Source organism: Callithrix jacchus, chromosome 13, assembly GCF_049354715.1.
Source record: "Callithrix jacchus isolate 240 chromosome 13, calJac240_pri, whole genome shotgun sequence".
In the NCBI taxonomy this organism is placed as follows: Eukaryota; Metazoa; Chordata; class Mammalia; order Primates; family Cebidae; genus Callithrix; species Callithrix jacchus.
This window is the reverse complement of record NC_133514.1, coordinates 37,102,912-37,129,836: the sequence shown is the minus strand read 5'-3', so window position 1 is coordinate 37,129,836 and position 26,925 is coordinate 37,102,912. Positions and strand designations below refer to the sequence as shown.

The window sequence follows — 26,925 nt, the reverse complement described above, 5'->3', positions numbered from 1 at the left end:
TCACTTCAAGGATTCCTGGATGGTGCTCTGTAATAATATGTACTCAAAAGGTTTTCTTTTCTCACATGTATGTCTTAAAATCTTTTGATTCATTGCACCCTGTGCTTCATTTCCTCATCTATTATTGATCATCTGGGCTCTTATTTAATATTTTGTCAACTGTCTATTAACTTTAGTCTTTCTCTTGAATGTGAGGTTAATGTCACTGCTCAGGCTCTTAACTTGACTCTGGGTGTTAACTGAAATTGTAATTTCTCTTTGATTCCATTTCCTAGAAGCAGAGCCAAAGCATCCTACCCTAGCTATAGTTCAAGTGGCTGGCTTTCCTCCCCTATCTTCTGATGGAGGGAATAAACCACACAGCACTATTACAGGCCTTCCAAAAATGTGCAGGTTTGAGGAAACAGGGTATACACATGAAATATTTAGAGAACAAAACCCAGTTAGCATATGACTTCATGCTATGTCTCTGCCTATTCAAATATACTCCATGTTTCAACTGGTTGGTTGAAGAGAGTTGAAACCAAGCAGTTGGGAGTTGAAACCAAGCACTTATGGGAGGACTTCCTATAATCTAATTCACAATTTAGGTTAAAGCTTTCTCTGCTTAGTCTGAAAAGGTGTTTCAAAATCAGACAGGAACTTAGAACTGGATTTATGACTCGGAATCCTTTCCACATGCTGGAACCCCTGTAGTTGACGTCTGTTTCATTCACTTGGTATTTACAGATACATTAAAAATAATTAACATTTGGTTGTAGAATATATGTTTCTTCACTTAGATTAAAAACTTTTTGAGAACAGCTTTACCACCCTTAATGATACTTTCTGTATTAGTCAGGGTCCTGGGAGGAAGCAGATGGCATACTCAAACTGGAAGATGAGGAGGAAATGTAATTAAGTGATTATTTACAACTCCTAAATGATAGTGTAGTATCCAAAGGCTAGTAATCGTAGGGTTGATTCCCTGACTAGTGTTAAAAGACAAGAAGAAATCGCAGGTAATCAGTCACAGGGTTGATTCCCTGACTAGTCCTAAAAGACAGTATCAAAAGTCAGAAGCAAAGAAAACTTTGTAGAGTGTGCTGACTGATTTTTGTACAAGGTAAGCATCTAGGAGTAGTGTCCTGTAGGAAGGATCCTAGAAACATTGGTGCCCTGGCCACAACAGCCTCATTCCCTTCAGTTTTCTGGTGATGCTCTACATTGAAAATCCAAAAGAAAAGCAAAAGCAAGTGTGAAGGCAAAACTGAGCCCATTGCTGCAGTCTCTACAGGCAACCTTTCAAGGCACAAATTAAAGTGAAGATAGTAGATCTGCAGGGAGGCAAGGAAGACACAGAACACATTCTCTGAGCCTCAGAATACTTGCCTAGAAAATGGAGCTAACCAACTGGAATAAATTAGAAACAAATAGCAGAACAGTTTCTGGGAGATGCCCACTTATTTAAAAAAAAAAAATAATCTGTAAGTCAAAAAGGGAATCAATAGAGAAAGTAGAAAACATTTTTCCCTGAGTGAAAAGGAAAGCACAATATACAAAAATCTGCTAGATGCATATAAAACAGTACCAAGAGGGAAATTTATAGCGTCAAAACTACATTAGCAAAGAATAAAAGCTCAACCAAACAACCTTAGCTTCCACAGTTAAAAAAATAAATATATAGCAAATTCAACCTAAAGTAAGCAGAAAAAAGAAATAATAAAGGTATGAGCAAGAGAAAAATAGCAGAAAGGAAAGCATTAGGGAAAACCAATAAAACTATAAGTGGGCTATTTGAGAACATCAATAAAAACAAAAAATCTCTGCCCAGAGTGATCAAGAAAAAAAAGAAAAGTTACAAGTTGTAAATATTAGGAATGAGAAAGGTGACATTAAATCAAGCAGTGTATGAAAATAGAAATAGCATTAACCTGGAAACTCAGACCCCACATGGAGTAATCATCCATGGTGGCTCCCTTCCCCCACTCCTACATATAACCCATCAGTAAGTCTTACTGGTGCCACCTTCACAATGTAGTGTATCCTTAATCTGATAGCTTCAGGCTTCCTACACCATTGCAACTCTGGTTATGACTGGTATGTCTCTCCTAGACTGCTCTCTCCTTTCACTTTTGTCTCCCTAAAACTAATTCTCTTATGCTTAGCAGCTGAAGTAATGTTGCTCCACCTCAAACCCTAGTGATATTCAGAACAGAGTCTGACTACAATCCATACTGTGATCCATAGGACTCTGCATGATCCAGCCCTTCCCAGCTCTCATATCGTATCCCCTACCTCTTTCTCCTCTTCTCATTTTGTTCTAGCAACAGCAGGTTTTTCTCTTTCCTATTCATTGGTTATACCAATCTTATTCTTGCTTTTGATAATTTGCATCTGTTCCTTCCTCTGTCTGAAATTTCTCTTGAAAGGACCTTCATGGTTAATTCCTGCCATCCAGTCACATGTCTGTTCAAACATCACTAGCTCTGGAGGCTTTCCCTGACTGTGCTACTCAGAAGAGCTCTCTTTCTCTCTATTGTCACTTTCTATTTTCATACACAGCTTGATTTTACCTTGAAACACGTAAACTACATTGAATCGTGGATCTATTTGTTTACATATTTATGATCTGTCTTCCTAATTAAAAATATAAGTACCATGAGGTAGGCTCTTTGCCTAGATTGTTCATCCCTGTACACCCAGTACTTAGAGCAATGTCTGGCCCATAGTACACACTCAATAAGTATTTTACAAATGAAATATTGAAGAAAATATTGTATCAGGTCAATATACTTAATTAAAATCTGACTCTGTTTTGAAATTTAGCTTTTTTCTTTTTTTACAATGGCCTTTTCTTAATTCCATTTTATGAGATAAAAAAGGAAAACAGAAATTTCAATAAAACAAAAGAAATTCCCAGGCAGGTTTAGATTTAAATATTAAAAGCATCAATCATAATCATGCCCTATGTTTCAACAGCACTTAGTGATTTTCTTGGTACTTTCTTATATTCTGTCCTTTTTAATCCATTTAACAATCTTTTATTAGTATCTCCATTTTGCCTATGAGAAAATGAAAACTAAGTGAATCTAAGGGACTTTAACAAGTTCTTGCTGCTAAGAAGTGTCAGAGACAAGATTAGAAGCTGAGTTTGTCAGACTCTTCATCAAGGATTTGCTCACACTTCCAAAGCTAACCTAAAACCTTTCTACTCTGTACCAGGTCCAATATGAAAATATGAAAATCGAACAAATTTGAAATTGACATTCCGTGGCTCACATTATGAAAATTCCTGTTTTCCTTAAAAGTCAAACTCTAATTTGAAAAATATTTTTTCCGATTCTAGAATTCTGAGAATGAGCAAGAAGAGAAACAGCTCTGCAAATTCACACTTTTGGAGCGGGGGCTGTAACACGGGTATCAGGCAGAGAAGATTGTTAGCAGGGAACATGCTCGGGCCCTATATGGTAAAAAGAAGTCCAGGTGGGTCAAGAATCAAATGAATTAATACAGAAGGACAGCTGTAAATGTGCAGCTATAGGCTGAATTCAGACTGGATGTCTTAGCTTGGAGTTTTATTTTATTTTGTTTTTATTTGTCTTGTATTAGTATGGTGGAAGTTTTTCTATTTTTAAATCAGCTTTAAATATTTTATATTCTGAGTATCTGACATAAAAATCTGAGTTTTTCAGTTTTTCTTTTTAATTAGAAGACAGCTTGCTTACCATGCAAAATAATGACAAAACCCAAAATGATATAGCTGCTGCCTCTTCAAGTGGGGTGGCTGCTTTCTGTTGGCCACACTTCCCATTCTTGCTCATTATGTCTACCTTTCTGCTTTGTTCATTTACCTGGTTTACTCGGTGCTTGCAGATACCTGAGTTTGTGATGTTAAATTTAGAGATTCCTGGCTATATGAAGCAGGAGGCACAGAGCATCATCAATGAGATTGATTTATCAATGGTATAAATGGGCTATAAGAATGCGTAACTCCAAACTGAATATTTTTCTTTGACAGCAACAAAAAGGCCTTGAAAACAGTATCTTCTTAATCCATGTGTTGCAGCTAGCTAGAATGGATGGGTAGCCTAAAGGGCAGCTTTCTAGTAGGGCTGATTCCCAGATAATCTGCTGCTTTAACACATGAGCTGAGGATATTTATTATGATGTGTTTTCCTCTCAATGTCTTCCCCAACAGCATTCTATACAGCCTTGGATAAAGATCTTCACAGCCATAGTATAATCCCTATTTGTGAAGAGTGGAATATACTACCTAAAGTATAGATCAAGTATTTCAGTTGGTATTGTGTAGAAGAGAGTGGAAAGACAACGGAAAATAAGCAAGAGAATGAGAGACCATGGGCACTTTAAGTAAGGACCGAACTGAAGACAGTGAGCTTGTGACAGTCCCTGTGCTACTTGGGACAATGCCAGGGCACTGGGCATTGTAAAGGGAGACGAATGGCACTGGCAGTAGGAGTTGATGTCTACTCCCCTTCTCAACAGAATGGGAAAAAAATTTTTGCAATCTACCTATTTGACAAAGGACTGATATCCAGAATCTACAAAGAACTAAAACAGATTTACAAGAAAAAAAACAAATAAGCCCATTCAAAAGTGGGCAAAGGATATGAACAGACACTTTACAAAAGAAAACATACATGAGGCCAATAAACATATAAAAAAATGCTCATCATCACTGGTCATTACAGAAATGCAAATCAAAACTACATTGAGATACCATCTCATGCCAGTTAGGATGGCAATCATTAAAACATCTGGAGACAACAGATGCTGGAGAGGATGCGGAGAAATAGGATCACTTTTACACTGTTAGTGGGAGTGTAAAGTAGTTAAATCATTGTGGAAGGCAATGTGGAGATTCCTCAAGGACCTAGAAATAGAAATTCCATTTCACTCAGCAATCCCATTACTGGATATATATCCAAAGGATTATAAATCATTCTACTATAAGAACTCATGCATACAAATGTTCATTGCAGCAATGTTTATAATAGCAAAGACCTGGAACCAACACAAATGCCCATCGATGATAGACTGGACAGGGAAAATGTGGCACATATACACAATGGAATATTATGCAGCCATCAAAAACAATGAGTTTGTGTCCTTTGTAGGGACATTGATGAACCTGGAAACCATCATTCTCAGCAAACTGACATAAGAACAGAAAATCAAATCCCACTTGTTCTCACTCATAGGTAGGTGTTGAATAATGAGAACACATGGACACAGGGAGGGGAGCATCACACACTGGGGTCTGTCGGGGGGAAATAGGGGAGGGACAGTGAGGGGTGGGGAGTTGGGGAGAGATAGCATGGGGAGAAATGCCAGATATAGGTGATGGGGAGGAAGGCAGCAAATCACACTGCCATGTGTGTACCTATTCAACAATCTTGCATGTTCTTCACATGTACCCCAAAACCTAAAATGTAATAAAAAAATACAGGAAGAATCTTCTCACTCCTCCTTCCCCAGAGAGGCAGAGTCACTTATGTTAAGTCCGCAATTAGAAGATGTAGAATATTCTCCACACAGCCTCTCATTGTCACAGTACATCCAATATGCTTGTTCTCATCCTATGCCCTTTGGACAGTGATGGCATCTTCAGTGTCACCTCATGAGTGGCACACAAAGAGTAAGCTTCATTTAGAGAGAATGTGATAAATTTTGCTTTGATTGACCTCTTTGGCCATTTCTGAGTGCTGGACTCTTGATTTCAATAGAGAGCGCACTACCAAGTAAGGATTTTTCTAGAATATGAAACTATGAAGACAGTAAAATGACTTATTGAAAATAACCAGACCTGTATTTTGAAATGAGGTCTTTTATAAACTGATTCTAAATATTAATTACTTACAAAAAGTAGTTATGGTTTTAGCATCGTATTCTATTTTCTGTTCCTTGAAACACTGGTTATAATGGTATAGTGCAGCCACAAGAGCAATTTGGGTTCTAGAGTGGCCTTTCTTCTGTGTGAGTCACACTGCTTTTCCACAAAATCTGGTCTACTCAGAAGTGTTTGCTTTTTGTTTCAGGATCTTAACTAAATAATCACAGAAAGAAATTCATATATTCTAATTACTCCTAAGCATGGCTTTCAGCCTCCCGGAAAACTTATTATGGCCTCAGGTGAGAGATAGTTCTCTACCTGTAGGATCAGAATCCTTTAGTCCTGGCCTTTATGTTCTTTCTATTACCTTTACTTTCTTTTATGTACTGTGATGATGTTGGGAAGTGGTTTTAAACTTTCTTTCAGAGATCTATACTTCTATACCTACTGGCAATGGGAACTGAAATTGATCTTCCTCCTATTTACAGTCCATAAAATTTCCTGTATTCCATCACAAAAATAGTGACTCAGAACATTACTTTTTAATCACTTCATGCCTACTTCAGTGGTTTCCAAATGCCTTCGTGTAAATGGACTGCATCAGAATTGCCTGGGAAGTATATTAAAATTACAGATTCCCAGGCCCCAACCCAATCATTCAGGAAGAATCTCCAGAATTGACTCCCTTTAATCTGTGTTTTAAACAAGAACAAAGGTGATGCCTATTCCAGCCCCCAGTTTGGAAATTTATAAAAGCACTATGACTAACATGCATCTACAACCAGCAGTCACTATTTTCTGACTCAATCAATGGCTAACAGTCGTAAACATAAAAAAGACAAAAAGGGCACTTGTGAGCCCTCTAAAACCCTGACCCCAGACAGGTGAAAGATAACCATCTGTTTGAAAAACTAATGCAGCCTAGACTTCTCTACACAAGGAGATGGTGGTAGGTAATTATAAGCCAGTGCTTCTGCTGCAATAACCAGAAAAAGTCACATATATTGCCAAAAAAAAAAAAACCCCACAAAAAACCCTAAATGTATTTTAGGCATCAAACAGCCATGACAGCGAGAATAATTAGATGATGTACAGCTCAAGAAGAGAATGTTTTCTAGATGACCTGACTATATCCAACCTTTTTATTTATCTAGGAGGATTTGCCAATTCTGTGAATAAGCTAAGGATAGCTTATTTTAATAAGAACCTCTTCTGGGGAGGATGAGACATCAGTAAACCTTTGTAGAGATTCTGTGGTGGTGGACTAACAGTTTGGAAATTTGAGGGAGTGCAAATGCATAGCCAGTTAGCCAGATTTCCCTATGAGAAACTTGCCAAATTCCAGTGCTGAGTAGATGACTACGACTGTATGCTGAACGTTTCTACAAGGCAGAGTAAAATTTCTTGCACGTTCATGGTGCTTAGGAACAAAGAAATTTGCAAGGAAGAGGCCTGCTTCAAACATACTGCCAATCTTTCCCTACAAATATTTGTCAAATTTTGAAGCTATATGGAAGCAGAGGCTGGGGAGCTGGGCTAGAAATAATGAAGAAAAAAACTTGATCTCTGAAGTCTTCCAGAGCTAAAATATGAATTACCAGAGACTCTTAAAGAAAGCCTAGGACGGCCATACATTAAGTAAAGAGGTAAGCCAGGGGTAGTTTGATCTGATTAAAACTACAAACCAGTCCTTACTCAGATCTATTTCTGACTGGATTGAGACGTTTAGCTTCTCACACTCTTTCTAAGAGAAATGGGAGAATGAAAAAAGACCACTTGGCGTATCTACAATTTCATTACACACAATAGCTAGCATATATTTATAAATTACTGTACAGAGCCTGGGCAACACGGCAAAACTCTATCTCTACAAAAAATACAAAAATTAGTCAGGGGTAGTGGCACGCGCCTCTAGTAACAGCTACTCTGGAGACTGAGGTGGGAGGATAGCTTGAGCCTGGGAGGCTGAGGCTGCAGCAAACTGTGATTGCATTACTGCACTCCAGCCTAGGTAATAGAATGAGACTCTTGTCTCAAAAAAAAAATTACAAAGCAGGTAAGGAGACAAGAAAATATTACAAATAATGAGAAAGGAGAAACCTACAGATAATATAGATATTGAAATGAGAAGTCAGGCACCTTAAAATAGCAATGATTAATATATTGAAAAAAACAGAGGACAATATGGACAAAATGAATGAAAACTGGATAATTTCAACAGAGAATGGAATCTGTAAAGCAGAGTCAAAAGAACAGTCTGAAACTAAAAATATAGCATTTGCAATTCAATGCGTGGGTTTATTTATAAATAACATAGGATTAATGAACTAATCAGTAGTTAGTGAACAGGTCAATAAAACACACACAAATTGAAGCAGAGATTTTAAAAAGAGTAGGAAAAAAGACAAATGAGCACAAAATACTTGAGAAATAAGTCTAAAGAGGCTAATATATGTAGGCTTGTAATTCTAGAAAGGAAGTAGAGGGAATAAGACAGAGCCATCTTCAAGGACTGCAGTGTTGACAATTTTCTCAAAATGGATGAAAGATAACAACCTCAAAATTCAAGAGGGTCAATGAAACCCTAGCAAAATACACACACACACACACACACACACACACACACACACCCCTATGTAAATTAAGGTAAATTTCCTGGAAACCATTGGCAAAGAGAAAAGCTGAAAAGCAGGGAGAAGGGACATAAAATCACACACTGAATTCAGAAGAACAATAGGAGTGACAGCTGATTTTTCAAAAGAAGTCATAAATGAGAAGGCAATAAACTTTTATCAGACATTTAAAAAATCTGATCAAAACATAGTCCAGCTAGAATGTTATAACGAGTAAAAAGAGTCTTTGAAAATGATGGTAAAATAAAGAAGTTTTCAGACAAAGATTAAATTATCTGTAGCCAGAAAACCTGCCCAACAGAAAAAGAACAAAGAGAATTCTTCAAGCAGAAGATCCCATCAGATTCCAGAGGAAAATAGTTAAAATATAAGAAGAAATGAAGAGTGTTTGGAATTATAAATATAAATGAATCTTGTTTTTATAAAACAATAATTGCAATGTTTTCGGGAGTTAAAATTATATGTAGAACTAAAACTTGTTAATAATATATAGGAGTTGTTAAATGGAATTTAAAGATTCTAAGGGCTTAATAGCATTAGTAATATGGGAAAAGTAATCACTTCTATTCAGCTGTAATAAGTAAAAGACACATGTTGTAGGCTCTAGAAAACTAAGAGAACACCTAATAAGTTTATGAAAAATGTATAATAATAAAAATATTTGATAATAAAAGAGAAAGCATGAAAATATTTTTTAAATTAAAAAAAACATAAAAAATAGACCCATAGAAAATCACCAGTATGAAGATAGATATAAACCTATCAGTAACTACATTAAATCTTAAAACCTCCAAATAGAAGACTAAATAAAATGGTCAGAGAAAAAGAAACCGTAACTGTGTAGTGTTTAAAAGTAAATGGTTTAAATATAAGACACATGAATCTTTGAAAAAATATATACCATAGTATCATGTGAGCACTAACCAAACAAAAGTTTCTAATGCTTGAAAAAGCTAATTTTAAGTAAGGAAATATTAAGAACAAAGAACCATGGAATATTCCGGCAGTTGCTCAAAAGAGTAAACATACAGTGACCATATTACCCAGTAATTCTTCTTAAATACAGGCTCATCAGAAGTGAAAATGTATCACTCAAAAACTTGTACAAGAAGGTCCAAAACTGCATTATTCATAATAGCCAAAAAGTGAAAATAAGCCAGATGTCCACAGTAGGCAAACAACATGCAATATATCGTATACACACTAAACGAAATGCTATTTAGCAATAAAAAGGAAAGGAATACATGCCAAATCATAGGTAGACTGTGAAAACATTTTGCAAAATGAAAAAAACAAGTCACAAAAGACAACATATTATATGACCCTATTAGTATAAAATCTTCAGTATAGGCAACACTAAGACAAAAAGTATATTAATGGTTGCCTCTCTATGAAGGTTAATGTGAAACAATGGGGAGTGATAGCTATTAGATACAAAAAGTCTTTGGAGACTGCGGAAAATATTTTAAACGTTTGTGGTGACAGTTACACAACTCTGTCAATATTCAAAGATGTTGAATTGCCTACTTTAAATGGATAAATTGTGTGGTGTATGAATTAGATCTCAATAAGGTTCTTAAAATAAATGAATAGGTAGTTTCTAAAGTAAAAAGTGTCTAACAGAGACACATCATAATCCTAATTTGTATAAATCCTATGGTACAGCTGCAAACTTCATAAAACAAAAAGTAATAAAACTATTATAGAAGGAGAAATGTACAAATCCTTATTGTGGGAAATTTAGCACATGTCTGTCACTAACTGATAGCTACTATCAAAAAACAAAAACAAAAACAAAAGATAGCATGTGTTGGCAAAGATGTGGAGAAAAGAGAACACATATACACTGTTGGTAGGAATGTAAATTGGCACAGCCATTATGGAAGACAGCACAGAGGTTCCATAAAGGCTCCAGCAGTCCCTCTTCTATAACCAAAGGAACTGAGATCAGTGTCTTTGAAGAGATAACCACTCTCCCATGTTACTTGCAGCATGTTTCACAATAGTGAAGATATGGGAACAACCTAAATATCTGTCAAATTATGAATGGATATGAATAAAGAAAACCTGCCCTATCTATATCCATCCATCTAGCTAGCTAGCTATGTGTGTATAGTGTAATATTATTCAGCTTAATAAAAAAAAAGAACCATGTCTGATGTGACAACAGGGATGAGCTTGGAGGACATTATCCTAAGTGAAATAAGCCAGGCACAAAAAGATAAATACTGCATGATCTCACTCATATGTGGGATCTAACACAGTCAAATTGAGTAGAGCAGAGAGTAGGATGCTGGATTGCCAGGTCTGGAGGATGAGGGAAATAGAAAGATATTGGTCAATGAGGTGCAAATTTTCAGTGATACAACATGAATAACTCCTGGAGATCTAATGTACAGCATGATGACTATTAACAATACTGTATTGTATACTTGATATGTGCTAAGAAAGTAAGTACATCTTAAGTGCTCTCACTTCAAAGGAGGACAAGAAGGAGGGGGAAGACGAGGAAGAGTGAAAGAGAAGAAAACGATAATTTTGTGAGATGGTGAATGTGTTAATTAGCTTAATTATGATATTGTTATTCACTTAATTAGCTAATATATTTGAAAATTTGAATGAAATGAGCAAATTCCTTGAGAAATACAAATGACAAAACCTGACGGAAGAATTTAAAACCTGAATACTCTGGCATCTAATAACAAATTTGAAACACTTATTAAAACCTTCCCGCAACAAAAACCCAGATGGCTTTCTTGGTGAAATCTTCTGAATATTTAAGAAATAAATTATACTAATTTTGTACAAATTCATCCAGAATAATTGAAAGAGTGAATATTCTGCCTTTATTTATTAGCTAACATAAACTTGATTTTAAAACTTTTCAAAAAACAAGAAAGAAAAACTATAAACCAATTTCTCACATAATCATAGATGCAAAAATCTTTAACAAATGATTAGCAAAATAATGTATATATATATATGGAGACAGATAGATCTATATTATCTTTCTTTAATATGTACATCTTTTGAAAGCTAATAAATCATTGCAACCTTGAGTATTTCATAGTGTAAGGTTGTAGTAAAATTAAAAAATTAATCTACTGAATTTTCTAAATCAACAGAATAAAGAAGATAGTCATAGATAGGATCATCCATATAAATGCAGAAAAACACTAACAAAATTTAAATCCTGTCATGACTTTAAAAAATACCTTCAGCAAATTAAGACAAAAGAATATATTTTTTAAAAAACTATAGAAAATATGCTCAGTAGTGAAGTATGGAAAACTTTCAACTAATATGAGAAATAAGATAAGGATACTCACTTTAGACCACTCTGTTCAACATTGTTGGCAAAGTCCTAAAGTACAATAAGGTAAGAAAAGAAACAAAAGGCAAATTGATTAAAAAGGAAAAGATACAACTGTTATTGCTGGCAAGTTACATAATTATGTAGACAAAATCTACCAACACAGAAAAAAAGTCTTTGAAAAGAATATTACAATTAATAGTTGAAGTTAATAGAATTTTAAAATACTAGGTCAGTAATAAACATTAATTGTATTTTTATATTGTAACAAAGAACTAGAAATAAATGTTAAACATACCATTTATAACACTATCAAAATATTGCCAGATATTGTGGCTCATGTCTGTAATCCCACTGATTTTGGCAGCCTGAGGCAGGAATATCCCTTGAGCCCAGGAGTTTCAGACCAGCCTGAGCACCATAGCAAGACCCCACCTGTACAAAAAAATTTAAAATGTAGCTGGGCATGGTGCCACATGCCTGCTGTTGCAGCTACTGGAGAAGGGGGATGATTGCTGGAGCCCAGCATATCAAGGCTGCAGTGAGCTGGGATTGCACCGCTTTACTTTAGCCTGGGTGCGGAGTAACACCCTGTCTCAAGAGGTGAAACAAAACAAAATAAAACATAAAACTCCTAGCAAAAAAAAAAATCTCCTAAGAAAATATGAAGAACTCGTAAGTTAAAAATTACAAAATATGTTTGGGAGAAATTTTAAAGAACCCAAATAAGTGGATGAATATAACACAATAATGGACAGGAAGACTCAGTATTGTAAACATATTCATTTTCCCCAAAATCAACCTCTAAAATCAATACATTCCTCATTTTTAAAAAAGTATTTATTGGTGAAATTTAAAAAGCTAATTTAAACATTCATGTGGACATGCAAACACTTGAGAATATCAAGGCAATCTTAATAAAGTCAAAATGCTAAATGACTTACTTTTGCCCGATATCAAGATTAATTATAAATCTGTGCTGCAAGGATAGACAAATGGAAAAGAAAAGTAACCAGTAAGGTAAGCATACCTGTATTAATCCATTCTCACACTTCTAATCAAGACATACCCGAGACTGGGTACTTGATAAAGAAAAGAGGTGTAATTGACGCACAGTTCAGCATGGCAAAAGAAGAAGCAAACAAGTCCCTCTTCACATGGTGGTAGCAAGGAGAAGTGCCCAGCAAAGGGGAAAAAGCCTTTATAAAACCATCAGATCATTTCATAAAGACTCACCCACTATCACAAGAACAGCAAGAGGGTAACTTACCCCATCATTAAATTACCTCCCACCAGAACCCTAAGAAAATATGAAGAACTCATAAGCTAAAAATTACAAAATTTGTTTGGGAGAAATTTTAAAGGACCCAAATAAGTGGATGAATATAACACAATAATGGACAGAAGACTCAGTATTGTAGTCCCCCCATGGGGATTATGGGAACTAAAAATTCAAGATGAGATTTGGGTGGGGACACAGCCAAACCATATCAATACCCAATGACACAACAGTTTACTTTTATCATATATCCCACAGAAATACAGATGCAGGCTGAGCATGATGGCTCGCACCTGTAATCTCAGCACTTTGGGAGGCCTAAGCGGGCAATCACTTGAGGAGGTCAGGAGTTCAAGACCAGCCTGGCCAGCTTGGTGAAAGAATTTCTACTAAAAATACAAAAAAAAGAAAATTTTCTGGCTATGATGGAGTGCACTTGTAATCCCAGCTACTTGGGAGGCTGAGGCAGGAAATAGCTTGAACCCAGGATGCAGAGGTTGCAGTAAGCCAAGATCAGGCCACTGCACTCCAGTCTGGAGGTGACAGAGTAAGACTTGGTCTCAAAAAAAAAAAAAAAAAAAAAGATGCAAAAACAGATGCAGATGTATATGTACTAGAATATTCACAACAACAGTATAGTAATCGTTCTAAACTGGAAATTACCAAAATTCTGATTAACAATTAAATCATTTAAAAATTATTATAGTCACATGATTTAAAACTATGTAGTATTGTAAATGTGAATAATTTACAGCAATAGTGCCTACACAGATAAATTTTTTTAAAACTTACTATTGAATAAAAGAAGCCAATCCAAACTAAATTTCTACTACAGATGTCAGGATTGTGGTTATCCTTGGCAAGGACAAGCAGGTAGTCTCTGGAAATGGGAGAAAATAGTTTCTGTGGGGTCAGTAACATGGTCTTTTAAATGAGTGCTGGTCTTATAGTTGTGCTTCATTTGTGAAATGTCATCAAGCTGAAAGCTGAATACTTGTAATATGAGCCCCTCTCCATAATTATATTATATTTGAATAAAATCTTGAATAAATTAATTAAATGTCATATAATAAAATAAATCTAAAGCAGCCTAATTCACTAAAGAGTTATAGAGTTAAAACTTATTCCAAAGAGCCATGTATGAGCTTCCAGTGTGGGGAGCAACTATAAATGTTTAAATATTTATAGAATAAGTGAACATATAATCCTATAGGAAATTAAACAAAAATGTATGAAGAACTTACTATATTAATGATCTGAGGGGTGCCATAATGAATTATCACAATCTCTTTACTCAAGATGTATACAATATATAAGATATTACAAAGATATAATAATATTAATGGAACGTCTAATAAAATAAATGTTATATGATAAATACAAATAAATTACTGAAACACAACTTTCAGTTGAGAATGGGAAGAAAGAAAGAGAGATTGGTTTTGAAATTTACCCTGAAATCCAGATAAAATCCTAACAGCTAAAGATGAAGCCAAGGTAAAGTGTATTCCCAGCCTATTGTTTTCAATACCTATTTTTAATTTTTATTCAAAGAGATGATAGTTTATAAATTAACATAGTTCTTTTTAATTTAATTTTCCTGCTTGGTTAAGCAAATGCCACTCCCTTTCCCCATCTCGATAACATTTTTTTCTTTATAATACTTCCCACTGTGGCTTAATTGTTTTTTGTGGGTGCACAGTTCAGTGTTGTATTTTTCATGATTGAATTTCATTCCAGTATTTACAATGTCGTTTTGAATCATTTTTTCCTCAGATTGTTAGCACTCATCCAAATTTACATCAGGCCAGCAAATGGTATAAATTGACTACGGCATGATCAATTTCATATTTTTCACTCTCTTAGTGATTGGTCATGTAGCAATTGATTGTGTTGAAAGTATAAGGGTTCAGCAATTTTTACCACTGTTATAGTCAAAATGGATCATCTATCAAGGTTTATATATTTCAACCATCTAACTCTGGTATCAGATTTTATTTTATCATAATAAAACGATAACAGGAAAACACACTTTGCTTTATCTGAGACAAAGTCCATTCTCTATGAATTTCTCATATACTGGGACTCACTCTTCTTTATTAGATAACAGATGTGACATATTTGTGCCAGTCTCTGGCCTGTTTGCCCTTAGATCCATTGTTTTCGCTCCTTGCTCTGTCCTGTACTGCAAAGAATGTAGAAGGCTTGTTTACGGCTGTATTTAGTCATGAGGAGGTCCTGTTAGAAGACTGAAAGATGGAAAGAAGAGAATATCCACTTCTTTATCTCCTTCCCTTTCTCCTCCAGAAAGCATCTTAAGAAGCAATTGTATTTCCTTCATCATTCCACCTTTCACCTTACAACTCCACTATAGTTTTAGCTCCTGCTGGGACATCCTGATTCTTGGCTCTAGTAATGCTACCTCCTGTCCCTATTCTTTCTTTCTTCCTTCTGAGTGGCTTTACTGACAATTATTGGTTTCTCAGTTCCTCTCTTCTATCAACTATATAACCAGTTCCCTGCATTTAAGTCTTTCTGTTCTAAATACTCTGAATACTGTTTGCTGAATAGATCCTAATATAGCCCTTTATGCTCAAAACTACAAATTTACAACCATCTTTTACTCATAGAAGCATGACTTGATTGTTTCATTGTCACAGGGAATAGGTGGCCAGTACTTTTATTTGACACAATTGACAGATCATGACTAAAAATTACTGTGTTAGTTAAATTAGTCATAGAAGCTCAAGATTGCTTAGTATACACTAGCATGTCACTGCATATATCTACCAAATTCATAACAATATAGGGGAAAACATGCAGCATCACTTTCCTTTTCATAAATGCAAAAACTGAGAGCAAGGTACCATATTCATAGACTGTTACGGTCTAAGAGATCTTAGAAAGATCATCTTCAGCAGTGCTCTCAATTCACATTTTGTTTGTTTGTCTAGAGCTGAGGTCTTGCTCTGTCACCAAGCCTGGAGTGAATTGGCATGATCATAGCTCATTGTGGCCTTAAACTCCTTGCCTTAAGCAATCCTCCTACATCAGCCTCTTGAGTAGTTAGGACTACAGGTGCATCCCACCACACCTGGCTAATTTTTATAATTTTGTTTGAATAAAAATGGTTTCACTATGTTGTCCAGGGTGGTCTTGAACTCCTGGCCTCAAGCAATTTTCCTGCCTTGGTCTATTAAAGTGCTAGAATTCCAGCCATAAGCTACCACACCTGGCCAGGAGGCTGTTTTGGTATTTCAAAAAGGAGGAGAAGGAGGAAGAGGAGGAGGAGGAGAAAAAGAAAGAAGAGGAAGAGGAAGAAGAAGAAGGAAAGAAGAAGAAGGAGGAGAAGAAGAAATTAAAAAGTTGATAATTCTCAACAAAATATTTTCTAAAGGGATAAACTGAGACCCAAAAAAGTGAGAAGACTTGTCCATGGACTAAGGGTAAGCTCAAAACATGTGTGAGTCTTGACGTCCAAAACCGAATTTCCATCAAAGTGAGAATTCAAAACTACTCTTATAATTACAGTTCTTCAATATCCCCTTCTTATTCTGAGAACCAAATGGAATTAAGCAGCTGTTGTGATCATTCATACCAGATTTTAATTTAATAATGGCAAGACCCGTGTTTTATATGATTCATAATCCTTGCAAATCCTGGAAAAATGCTTTTAATTTCCATCAACACATAGTTAATAATTTTCTACTAAATAAAAAAGTCAGCATACTTTTTACTACTATGGCCAACCAGGCTTTAAATCGGATTTCCTGCTCTATGCTGTATTCAGCAATGTGAATGGATAAGTTGGACCGATTAAGCAGGTATAAGCATTTACTTCATCATGGATTCATTTATTTAACAAATATATGTTGAGCACCTTTAATGAAATAACAGTTTGGGATACTGAACACATAGCAGTGCTAGATCTTCTAAAACTGTGGAGGAATAAATAAGCAATGAATAATTGCAGCATGCAATAAATGCTGTGGATGAAACAAACTGGATCCCATGATAAGGAGTTAAGGGTTGCAGGAGAATTCTTGTGTACAATCATGCATGTTTGGCACAACACAACCCAAGAAGGCGCCACCTATTTTATGGACATTGCAGATGTGTATATTTATAGCAAAAATTTTCCGGCAGATGGCAGCAAAGTGTCTTGTTCAAACATATTGGTATATTAAAATTATTTTTTTTCTGACAGATATAAGACTCTTAAAGAAATGCTGCGTTTTCTCCAATTTGCCCAAAGGCACTATGCGGACTAATGAAAATTCTGAAAAAGAGAGATAAACTTTAAAAAGAAAGTCAGATAAGACCACTTTGATGAGGTGACATTTATGCTACAGATAAATAAGAGTCAGTCATTTGGAGGATAGGAGTTCAGAACACTCCAGAAAGAGGGAAAAGTGTGTGCTTCATATTATCCACTCTTCTTTTGGTATGCTTGTTTTGACATTATATTCTTACAGTTAATAATCATAAAGTTCTTTGTAGATGAACACAGTTTTCACTAGCAGAGTCTCTGATTTGCGTAGTTTTTGTTTCCACTGGTAATGAACTAATCTCCTTTCTCTCTCATTTCCAGGGCTTTTTGCTAAGGTTAAGGATTTAATATTTGGGCACATAACCTAATGGAATGATCTCATTGGCAGAAGGTACTGAACAATTAATCGGACCTAATCAGTCTTCAAGGAAACTTGCATTACTATATGTTAGCCCCTTCCATCATCGTTCCTTCTATGGGACAGGTACCATACGATAGAGTTTAGTTAAAATATCTATATGTATAATATATCTTATAATATTAGATATGTATGGCTAATATATTTTGGCCGTACAATAGAGTTAAAATAGCTATATATTATATATCTTCTTAAAATAATAACTGCTAACACTTGCAGAATATTTATTAAATGTCAAGTGCTATGCTAAAAATGCCACTAACTTAGCTTATGTAAAAATATCAACTCCTACACTAGATATTTTATCCAACCTATAGAGGAATCTGAGGCTTAGCACCCCTTAAATGTGTTGTTTGAATTTTAACCCAAATATCCTGGCTCCAGAACCATGTTCTTAACTCTTAAGAAAGACTCCAATAAATTTTAGTATTACTAGATGCAGAAGAGTGTAGTGATAAAGAGTACAAACTCAAAAAGTTGAGATGCTCACCTCTTAGGTGACTTCTAGCAACCCTAAGGAAGATACCTCAACCTGACTCAAACACCATGGGACTTCTGTTCACTTTGTGCTTTCATATGCTTACTGGCTTTCTTGTTCTTAAAAAGGAATCATCTTCTTCACTGAGCTCTTTAGAGTGAACCACCCTTCATTCTCTCCTAGAGGTACCTGATTCCAAGAGGAGCACATACAGAGTAGGCCTAAAATTTTCTCCATTCATCTAGGTTCTCCCTCCTAAGAGAATCCTACTAGAGTTCTCTAGCTGCCTGAAGCATACAGGCAAAAAAACACCAATTAACAAGAAAATACTTTTTGCCCGCTCATATATTTCAAGAACACTGTTAAAATATTTAAAGTCTGCATGGCAGATTTTTACAGAAATTTGCAATTTTGAAGAACAAGGAAAACCCACATCATCGTATTAATTTGATGAAAAGACAATTCGAAGCCAAGAGAGTGTTTAGACATGTCATTTTATTAAACATCATAAACTCTGCTGTGTTATAGGCACAGTGGAACCAATAAACCATTAAAGTGGCATCATGCAATAGCCAAGAGCAGAATATGAACCAGCTTTGATCAAGAGCAGGTGTGAGCACAAAGCAGAAAGTAAACTGTTCAATCAATTAATGGGAACAGAGTTAAATACTTTTGTTTATCGGTTGATTATAAATCGTAACATCCCAGTGGGAAGGGCTATAATAATTCCCTAACAAAGCTACATGATTCTAAAACACTACAGTAAATCTTTTATCAGCCTCAGCCTGGCATCTCTGTTGCAAGAGCCAAGCTGTACTTTGTGTGTTCAGCCCAAATGAGTGCACAGAAAAGAAAATTTCAGTGGAAGGGACTTAGGAACAAAGCTCCAAATGTTCACATCCCTTATCTAGATAAATATCCACAAGTTCAGTGGCTTATATTAACTGTTGAAACATGCAAAGACAAGTTAGAATATGTGACAATGGGCATTTGGAGTAGAACTAAGTAAGCACTTCAGAGAAGCCAAGGAAAATTAAAAGTCACTCAAGGAAATGGAGATCCAGACCATTTCAATTTTTTAAATTATTATTATTGGAAGATTTTTTTCCTTGGCAAGTGTGGTCTGTAAGTCTCTAAAGAAGCCTCTCTAAAACTGGAAGTCCCCCCACCAACCCCCACTTATGTTAGCTAAACTGTGAAACAAGCAACCAGGAAGGCAGAAAGTCACACTTGAAAATCTGGAAATTTAAAAATAACAATCCAAACTGCAACCAGCTTGGATCACTTAAGAAAGGGTTCCTTTCCCTTCCTTGACCTTTGTAATTTTCACCCAGCTCTCAGTTATAACAATTATAACCTCAATATTGTCACTGGCACCCCAGGTACTTGCAGTCTCCCAGGATAGAAATCAAGAGAGCCTATCAAGTATAGCATGGAAGAGAAAGTGTATTTAGTTTATGCACAAAGGGGCCAGCACTGAAAAAGAAAAGGAATGGGCTGCCCCTGAGGATAGTGTGTGGGTTAGTTTTATAGGGTCTTTCTGTAGGGAAAAGTTTTGTAAGGTCATGTGTAAGAGGGGTGTTTTTAGTGCTTTCACAGTGTCTCAACATGCTTCTCCATACATTATACGTAGCATTAGCATTTAAATCTCCAGCTCTAACTGTGCATGCAGGAGCTCTGGCAAAGTCCATAGCCATCTGAAATAGAAATTTGCAGTTAAAAGCTCCTCGAGTCTTTTTACGGATTGGTTGAGAGTTAGAGAAGTTAGAGCTTGAGTGAGGGGCTTTTATCCTATTCTCTAGACCATATTAAAACTGGAAACCAACCAGCCTGCGTGTCTCAATACAATTACTTAAATCCTGCCCAAAGAGCCACTTTCTAACCAGAATCTGGGATTAACCCTCACCCCAAATGAGTGACAAATATGATGCTTAAATGTGGCGTTAACTCTCTAGTTCAACCTCAAGGGCAGTTGTAATATTGGGTATTTTTGATCCTAGTAACAAGGTTCTCAATCACTAGATTCTTGACGTGTTCTCCAGTTACAATGATTAAGTTGATAACCTTAAACTGATGTTTACCTGTGGCTTGATTTTGTCTCTGAACGTGAATTTACCCAATACTTGTTCTAATTTACCCAATACATGCCCATGTGCCTCCAACCTATTTGCTTGTATTCATTTATTATTCTGCATTACTTGATGTACATACATTTCCATTCTAACATTAGCAGATTTCTCAGCTTTAGTGTTAAGTATTTTTTGTTTTTGTTTTTGTTTGTTTGTTTTTGAAATGGGGTCTCACTCTGTCACCCGTGTGGGCTCTATTGGCACCATCTTGACTCACTCCAACCTCTGTCTCCTGGGCTCAAGCAATCCTCCCACCTCAGCCTCTCGAGTAGCTGGAACTACAGGTATGCATAACCGTCTCTGGTTAATTTTTGTATTTTTTTTTTGTGTGTGTTTAGACATGGGGTTTTGCCATGCTTCCCAGGCTGATCTTGAACTCCTGTGCTCAAATGATCTGCCTGTCTTGGTCTACTAAAGTGCTGGGATTACAGGCATGAACCACCATGCCCAGCTTACAGTTAAGTTCTTATTTTTTCCTTCCAAATGTATGTTGAGTGACTACTTGGAACTTGGTCTAAAGAGAGAAAATAAAAATGTTCTTCACCTTAGGAGTAACTGTGGGTGTCAACATTTGAATAACATCAGGCTTCAGTCCTGCTTAACACTCAGATCTTTCTGATCTCCGAGCACTAGTCTACACCTATTTAGTCTAAGGAACTGAGGCTGAGATCCCCAAAGGACATTAAATAGATTTCTTAAAGTTGATAAGCCCAAAGTGTTCACTGAGCCTTTCCCAAGTGATGTCCATATTGCTAACTGATTTGGCTTGAATTGGTTTCTTTTTTGTCTATTTTGCCTAATTAAGTTGTATAATATTAGGGCTAAAATTGATACTCCAGTTAATATCTGCATTAATAAAAAATATTTAGTAATTTTTAGAATAGACGTATAAACTTAATCCCTAGTAAAGATATTTTTTAAGTTCCAATTAGAATATTTTGCCTTAGGTTGTGTCATGTTCACCATCAAATGAAAGCATAAAGTTTTCCACACAGGTATTTAGATGGTAGAGACCCACCCAGTAACTCACTCAACACTTTATAGCTCCAGTACTGATTAATAACACATAAAGTTAAATTCAGAAAACGTATTCCTTCTTAAATGAAAGATAAGCATAATCCGTTTCCATATTTAAAATTTTTTTTGCTGTGAACATTTGTCAACATTCATCTAGTCTAAAAGCCTACGTTGCTGTGAGAAAACTTTCTAACCAAAACTGATCCAGTGTACTCATGATCTCTCGTTTTACTCTCTGTGTACACACATACATACACACACACACACACACACACACACACACACACACACACGGATAAATGCGTTCTATTGTATGCATAAGGTAAAGTTGAAAAGCAACAAAAATGCAAAGACGAGTCCTCTGTTTTTGTTCTTTTGGCATTGATGGAAGAGATACTGAGAACAGCAGATTCCAACACTGAAAACAAACATTATCAAGATACCAGAAAACTGGCAACACAGTTTAATGAGAAAAAAATACTATGCATCAAATTGTTAACAGTTACCTTTGAGGATTATGGATTTTACCAATTAGCAACTTCTTTACAAACATATTACTTATTCATGAAAATGAATTTGATTTTCTTCATCTAACCATCAGCAGCCTCATTTAGTGACCTTAGAGATGATAAACTTGGGATTAGTCTGAGCCCTGGGGTAGATTTATAAAATGTTTTGTATTTCTGGAAAGAAAAACTAATTTTTGATCAGAAGATATGGGTCTGAAGCTTAGTCCCTCTACTCATTAATTATGTAACATTGCACTAAATATTTAACCTTTCTGTGACTTAGCATTTTTATCTATTTAGAAATTAACAGCAATATTAATAACTGCTCTCAATTTGACTAGGTTTTTGTAAATGTTTTTGGTTCTTTTTTTATTGTAGTATAATATATATAACAAAATTCCCATTTTACACATTTCTTTTTTTGAGGCGGAGTTTCGCTCTGGTTGCCTAAGCTGGGGTACAATGGCATGATCTCAGTTCACTACAACCTCTGCCTCCTGGGTTGAAGCAATTCTCCTGCCTCAGCCTCCAGAGTAGCTGGGATTACAGGCTCACACCACCAAGCCCAGCTATTTTTCTTTTTTTTTTTTGTATTTTTAGTAGAAACAGGGTTTCAACATGTTAGCCAGGCTGGTCTCGAACTCCTAACCTTAGATGATCCACTTGCCTCAGCCTCCCAAAGTGCTGGGATTACAAGCATGAGCCACTGTGCCCAGCCCATTTTATACATTTTTAAGTGTACAGTTCTGTGGCATTAAGTCTACTTATATGGTTGTGCAACCATCATCACCATCTGTCTTCAGAACCTATTATCTTCCCAAACTGAAACTCTATATCCATTAAACACTAACTCCCGACTGCCCTTTCTCCCAGCCCCTAAAAACCATCATTCTGTTTTCTGTTTCTACAAATTTGACTACTCCAGGAACCCGAGATAAGAGGAAGTACACAAAACTTGCCCTTTTATGGCTCCAAATGTGTCCCTTTATATCCTTATTTCACCTAGTAGAATGTCATCAAATTTCATCCATATTGTGGCATGTGTTGAAATTCCCTTCCTTAATTAAGACTGAAAAATTCCATTGTAGGTATGTGCCACATTTTTTTATTTATTCATTTGTCATGATGAAAGGTACACAACAATGTGAATGTACTTAATGCCACCCAACTGAATATTTAAAAACAGTTACAATGGTAAACTTTGATGAAGGCAGAGATGCATTCACTATAAACTCATGATATTTAAGCCACATGGCCCCACACTTGTATAAGCTCCTTCCAAGGCTCTGACAGGATCCCAGGAAATGTGTACACAAGGTTATATGTGTTTGAAAATTTGCAAAAGTTGGCAAATGGCTCTTTCCATTGTGGGTTTCTCTCTGTCACTCTTTCTGTTATGATGGGTAGAATGGAAGAACTCCCTTATGATGGCTGTGAGCATTTTGTGGGATGCTGCTAAGAAAAAGTTGAGTTGGGCATTCATGTAGATTGGGTTGATTGAGATATACTGATGCTGTCTATGATCATTTACCAGTGAAGTTAACTTACTGCTAGTGATTCCATTAAAAACAGCATCTGGCATTCTATCTCTGGACACTTTGCTAACTTGATCATTACAGTAGCGGTATGATGCAAAAAGATATAAATACGTACTATAATACCTGATGCAGAAACTCTGTGAGTAGTGAAGGAAAAACAAAGTTTACAAATATTAATTCATAAGCTTATCTATATAAAAATTCTTTTAATTATTAGAAATGAAATGTTACAAGCAGATAACTCAGTTCCTATCAATGTCTAGTGAAAACAGAAATGTACTCAATAATGCAACATACAAAATTATAAAACTACATACTTTTTTTGCATGGTAGTTATGCAAAATAGAATTTACCTCAATTCATGTTATTGTAAAATGCAAAGTATAGGGATACTACAAATAGTAATTAAGTATGTTTGTAAGATTTCACAAATGAAAGAAACTTGATATTTATGAAAAGTTGACTATACTAAAAAATTTACATATTACTGGCAACAAATTGTGAAGTAAAAAAAAAAAGAGAAACTTTTCTAAATCCTTGTTCGTAAAAAGCAGAGATTTAAAAAAATATTTTATTCAGAAATAAAAAATTTTTGCTTAAATTTAAAAATAATTTACTTAAAAGTTTACTCAAACTTTTATATTTTATATTTATTGAAAAAATATTTTCTACCTATCATAGACACTCAAGATAGCATCGGGAATTTGCTTACAATCTCATCTTCCCTAAATATAATTTACTTAAAAGTTTACTCAAACTTTTATATTTTATATTTATTGAAAAAATATTTTCTACCTATCATAGACACTCAAGATAGCATCGGGAATTTGCTTACAATCTCATCTTCCCTAAATATTGAAGTTCTATTGAGACAAACGTGCAGAAACACATGTGGTGAAGATATGGTATTTCTACTCAGAAATAGAAGCTCTGATCTTGGCTTAAAAGCCTAGGAGGTGAGGACTTCTTCATGGTAGGTTCCAAGGACACAGGTTCTCTAGTCTACTGACTCGGAAAGCAGAGAAAGAGAATAAATGAGATATATACTCAGGCATCCTCGGTAATTCTTTCCTTCTGTCAGAATTATAGTATCTGAGTAAGCAATCTGTCATTTGTGAGAAACCCTGTGGATCAGTCAACATTTTCTGCATTATCAAAGAAATGTGATGTGGTTTGGAGTATAGGTCAAGAGAGTGAAAACAAAGATTCTATTATACTATGGCTTTCAATTACAAGATAAACTTTCAGAGAAATTTGTCAAAATTAACCACAATGCTCCTTCTAAGTAGTGCTCAGCTGTCACCTACTCTGGGAAAAGTAGAAGCATGAAGGATGTGTTGGTATTCTTTACCATGACTCCTTGTGTCTGTCAGTAAGGAGATGACTATGAATATGAAGGGTAGTCCCTATTGACATTTTTCAATCATGTCAAAAAAACCAGAGAACCTTAATAATAATTATACCAGAAATTATAACAACTTTTGCTATTTAATTTTGCTATTGTGGCTTCCATCTCCATATTTCAAAGCTTACTATAATACCATGACTCTTGCATTTATCCCCCATTCCAACCCCAATCATTCAAGAGAGTTTTATGGGAATTTCTGAGTTTGATGGTGATGCACCAAGAGCCATGGAATACAGCCATAAAGAGTGTGAGTTATTAGATGAATGCACTTCTCACTAAACACAGTTGTCTTAGTTCAAAGAGTTGTGTATCCCTGAAGGAAATAGAGTATGTTAAATATTTAATCTAATTGAATTAAAAGATAGTAATTTCATCAGCCAAATTATTTTTAAACAAATTTGGGAGAGGAAATGAAAAGGAGAAAGAGATTATAACCATACTGGTGGGACATTTTAGAGATATGTAAGATTATCATGACTTCCACTTCTCCTAAGATAGAGTAGATGTAATTTCCCTATTCTTCCCACTAAACACCATTCAAAAACTCTAGACATCATATATAGAACAAATATAAGAAGACTCTAAAATATGGAGAGAAGAAGGCATACTGAATAGGGATGTCAGGATCCAAGGAACAACATGGTGGTGAGTTTCCTAGGTTTTCTGTTTCCATCATATATCCCAAACTAACAGCTGAAAAGCCAGCAACCCAGAAACAGTGTATGAAGACTGGAAAACCTCAACAAAGCTTGTTCTCTCTAACCAAAAGATCAGGAAGGGGTAACATAAAAATACAAAAAAACTTTTGAACTACAAATTCTCTATTTCAACCAAATATCATGAAAATAAATACAGACAACTCCCTACCCACATTAACAAAAACCAAAAACAAGCAAAAATTCCCATGCTAATGACACTGTTGCAAGATGCCCCAGGAACCCTCCTAGCATGAAGCCCAAGGAAGCTAAGTAGGGGAGTTAGGACTTCCAGCACTGTTGGGTTCTGATGTTGCTGGAGACTACATAAGTTGCCTGGACTTCTACCCAGCTGGAATTTAAAGAGAGGGCCCTCTTCCTCCCCACTGAAGTGGTATCAGAAAATATCTAACAAAGAGTTAAGTTTTTCACCACTAGCCATTAGTGTTAAGGTTATCCCTCTGTGATTTCAGTGAAGGCTGCATGAGGAGCAGTAACAAATCCTCCCTTCAGCTTGGGTGTTATCAGTAGAGGCTCAGAGGGAAGCCAAAAGTCATCCTCTACCCAACAGTAATGAGGAGCTCTCCCCGTCATTGGATTCAGTGGAGGCCAATGTGGAAACTGGGCTTCTACTCCCACCGGAGACTAACAATTCAGCACTCCCAGCCTCTCACTGTTGAAGCAGTGTCAAAGGGAGCAAGTTAAAAAAGAGGGTTTAAATAAGATTCAGAATTTCATAATATACTACTCCAAATGTTCAGTTCTCAATTTTTAAAATCACTTATCCAAAGAACCAGGAAAATATCAACTTACAAAAAAAAGGGGGCAATCAATAGATGCCACCACCTAGATGAGAGAGATGTTAGAATTATCTGAAAGAGATTTTTAAGTAGTCTTCATAAAAACGCTTCAATAAGCAACTACAAACATATTTGAAACCAAATAGTGAACGTCTTGGCAAGAAAATAGGTTACAGAAAATAAATAAATAAATAAATAAATATGTATATATAAAAATAATATATATGATATAAAATACATATACATCATAAACATAATACATATAATATATACGCATATAATACATATAATATATACATATATTATAATGTATATGTAAATATGTGCATATATAGTATATATATGGTATATTATGTATACATACATATATACATATATTACAGTATTATATATTATATATAATATATTATATTATGTATGCATACATATATTATATACATATATTACAGTATTATATATATTATATATTATATTATATATAATATATTATATTATATATACATAGTTATATTATATACATATATTACAGTATTATATATATTATATATAATATATTATATTATGTATACATACATATATTATATACATATATTACAGTATTA

At 35.2% G+C, this 26,925-nt stretch overlaps 1 long non-coding RNA gene across 14 annotated transcripts in view; it reads right to left on the bottom strand.

The window, feature by feature from the left end:
- Positions 1 to 26,925, bottom strand: part of LOC118146787 (uncharacterized) — a 116,327-nt gene that overhangs the window by 66,086 nt on the left and 23,316 nt on the right. For all 14 annotated transcript variants that reach the window (XR_013525290.1, XR_013525289.1, XR_004732769.3 and 11 more), the window contains one exon: positions 11,799 to 11,833. This is a non-coding gene — a long non-coding RNA (uncharacterized LOC118146787). The remainder of the gene's footprint in view (positions 1 to 11,798; positions 11,834 to 26,925) is intronic.